The sequence below is a fragment of the Pelophylax lessonae genome (genome assembly GCF_965119305.1).
Source record: "Pelophylax lessonae genome assembly, chromosome: 3".
NCBI lineage: Eukaryota > Metazoa > Chordata > Amphibia > Anura > Ranidae > Pelophylax > Pelophylax lessonae.
This window is the reverse complement of record NC_138770.1, coordinates 647,181,347-647,185,085: the sequence shown is the minus strand read 5'-3', so window position 1 is coordinate 647,185,085 and position 3,739 is coordinate 647,181,347.

The following is a 3,739-nucleotide window of genomic DNA, read 5'->3' as shown; positions in this document are numbered from 1 at the left end:
GGCAGTGGTCGGTTACGTTGGTTGGTCTTGCGGTCTAGCCTACACCAGGATTCACCAAGCAGTGGTATGTGAACCCAGGGTCTATCAGACTCTGGGGTTTCTTCTAACAGAGCTCCAGCACCAACAGTAGTCTGTTCCATACCTTCCTCAGGACTTCCTCATGGCAACTGACCCAATAGCAGCCTTACCCTGCACGAGTTTTGTTTCTAGAAGACGTACCCATCTTGAGGTTAGGAGAAGTAAGAGTCCACGCATTGATAGCCTTTTAACTCTTTTACAGGAATACAGTACATAATTAACCACTTTACCACCAGAGGATTTTGCTGTCTTACGTCCAGGCCACTTTTTGCAATTTGGCACTGTGCGACTTTAACTGACAATTGCGCGGTCATGCAACGCCGTACCCGACGAAATTTACGTCCTTTTTTTCCCACAAACAGAGCTTTCTTTTGGTGGTATTTGACCACTGGTGAGATTTTTACTTTTTGCGCTATAAACAAAAAAAGAGCGACAATTTTGAAAAAATAATATTTTTCACATTTTTTATATGAAATTCCCCCCAAAAAAATGTAAAAATCTAAATTTTTTATCATTTTTGGCCAATTTATTTTCTGCTACATATTTTTGGTAAAAAAAATCGCAATAATTTGATGTATGTTAATGCCTTTTTTTTTCAAAATAAAAACTTTTGTACAAGATAAAAAAATCGCAATAAGCGTATTTTGATTGGTTTGCGCAAAAGTTATTGCGTTTACTAACTAAGGGAAAGATTTCTGACATTTTTGGTGTTTTTTTTTTTAACGAGTAATGGCGGCGATCTACAATTTTTTTTGCAGGACTGCGACATTGCGGCGGACAGATCGGACCCTTGACTGACATTTTTGACACTTTTGGGGGTACCAGTGACATTACTACAGTAATCAGTGCTATACATATGCACTGTTACTGTAAAAATGACACTGGCAGGGAAGGGGTTAATTTTTATTGGAGAGGGAGGGGTTAATGTATGCCTGGTGCTTACTAACGTGTGTGGGGGGAGGTGACTGAGTGACACAGGGACAGATCGCAGGTTCAGCTAAGCTGAACCATGCTATCTGTCCCTGCCTGTCACTTAGGAGAGAGTCATGGAGTGTGGGCGGATCTCCACACTCGATTCCCCGATGATCGGGGAAGAGCGGCGGTGATCGCCGCTTCTCCTCCCCTGGCCCGACTCCCACTGTGACTGAAAACAGCGGGAGCGAGCCTCCGGCGGCGCGCGCGCGCCACCAACAAGGGGAGGAGTCCAGCGACGTAGGTCTACGTCGCTGGATGATAACGAGCCACATTGCTGCAGTAGCAGCAATGTGAGCGATCGTAAAGTGGTTAAGTGCTTACAATCACCCCAAATGGTGACAGCATAATCCTTCAGTTGCAAACAGATAACAGCAGAATTACCTATAGGGGTTTGCCCGAGTCGGACATTCTAGCCATACTCAAGGGATGTGAGCAGTTCCACAAGTCCTGCAATTTTCCTCTCTTACTTCTCCCCTAAGGGGAAGCACCAAGAAGCTAGATCCTGAAAGATGACATCTTTGCTGTCTTCATCCTTGCACTGCTTCCCATAACCAACCAATGCTCAGGTGGGCTCCAGCCAGACAAATACAGATACCTCTTTCCCCAAGATGCCCCACACTGGCAGGGGGAGGGCTGGTAGGTCCTAGCTATGTATGGTACACCCCCTCACTACTGTGAGGACCTCTAGCGGCTACCTAGACACTTACACTGCCTACCCTTTACTATAGGGGTTTCAACCTCAACTATGGTGACATCTAGTGGTCAATTTTGGGACCTACATCAAGCACTTCCGCTTAAACCCTACACTCCTACTAGGCTCAGGAGGTACTTCAACTAGGCTCAGATGGTACTTCTAGCATGCACATTGGTTACTTTCAAGAGGCTCAGAGGGTACTTCCAAATACACAGGGGGTATCTCTACCAGACTCATATGGTACTTCTAGCCAGTGTTGCCAACATACCAGATTAAAATTTACTGACACGGCACCAAAAATATCCTGGTACAGCCACATTTTTACTGACATTTCCAAAAGTTACAAAATTACAGTGCAAATGTCAGTATTTATGCTACAAACAAGTACAATCTGCAATTAGCAATGTGATTTAAGGTAGATATTAACCACTTCACCTCCGGAAGATTTACCCCCCTTCATGACAAGCTAGCTGCTGCCATTACAATGGAATATAATGGCAAAGTAATGACGTATATATACAGTGTGTGGGCCGAAAGAGTAGTTGTAACCCCTCACATATACCCATTGAAGTGACTGGTCTCAGATAGTCCACAGAGATAATACAAATCCTACTACATAAGTTTCACTTTTTTGTGTCTTTCTCTTGTCTACAGCCCTTCGAAAGTGAAGATTTGTAGTAAATAATTTTTCATCTGAGTACAGAGGAGGGGGTGGAGAGCTTCAGTTACAGCTATTATACACTGTGTGAGAGCTGATTGGAGGAAAGGGACACCCCCCAGTGCCATCTTAAGAGCATTAAAGGGCCCCGGGCAATGCAGTGCACTGGGGCCATGCCTACACAATCACCCACGAGAATAAAAATGCAAATTATGGATAAGGAGATCTTTATTGGTACAGCAGTGCCAGGCTAATGACAGCTTCCAAGTTCGGCAGCTGGGTCCGGTAAACACACGCATGGACGGGAGTCAGACTCGACTGTCCTGTGTGTGCCTGTTCCCGTGGAGGCGGACAGGCAATCCTGCAATTGTGGGCTACCCCTCCATGGCCCAAGTGGCCTGACAGCAGCGCAGGCCAGACAGGCGCTTGCCACCTGCTATGTTTGGTGGCGGGATGCACACAGGAATCGGGACTAATGCTTGGCTGGGGCTGGGGCTGGGTCGCTTGTCAGGTGGGGCCCCCCCAGGCAAGTGGGGCCCCCGGGCAACTGCCCAGCGTGCCTATTCGGTAAGATGGCCCTGACACTCCCCCCCCCCCCCCCCTCCACATAGGCAGAGGAATGAAGGAACATGCAGAGCTGTATTCTGAATAGACAAGCTCTGTGCTTATCTCCCTCCCCATCACAAACTTTATCTCATGTGTCGGAAAACTTCTCAGAAGTGACTCAAGCTAATAAAAGAGGAACAAAGCACCAGAGAGAAATGACACTTAGAGCTTTGGAGAGAGATAAGTAAACACTACAGATATATGTTTCATAACTGGGGTTTACAACCACTTTAAGGCACACATATTTCTTATTTTATTTTTGATATGGTAAGTAAGAAGCTCAGGGACAGGACTCAGGAGCGCAAGAAAAAAGAATGGGTGGGCACACACAGATGGATTGGACTCTCACAGCAGTGTGCAGCAGTACAGATGATGATGACACCTCTCCGACACGTCCGCTCCTGAGTCACCTTGACAGTCTCTATCTTCACGCCAGGTGGTCCCTTCAGTCCACTCCAGTCCAAACAGCACTGACAGTCCTGCTCCTGGCTTGCCTTGCTCCGGGTCCCGCAGACCCGCACATGAGGCTCTGGCCACTCTGCTCGGCTACCTTGCACCATGACATCACATGACACACTCTGACAGACCCACCCCCCACCGACGCCACTCAAACACACTGTAGCAGGCACTCTGATATTTTTACTTGCAACCTTTACCTATCACTGGAATTTACTGGAAGGAGAAAAGTGCCAATTTTTTACTGGCTGCCAGCAAAAATACTGACGGTT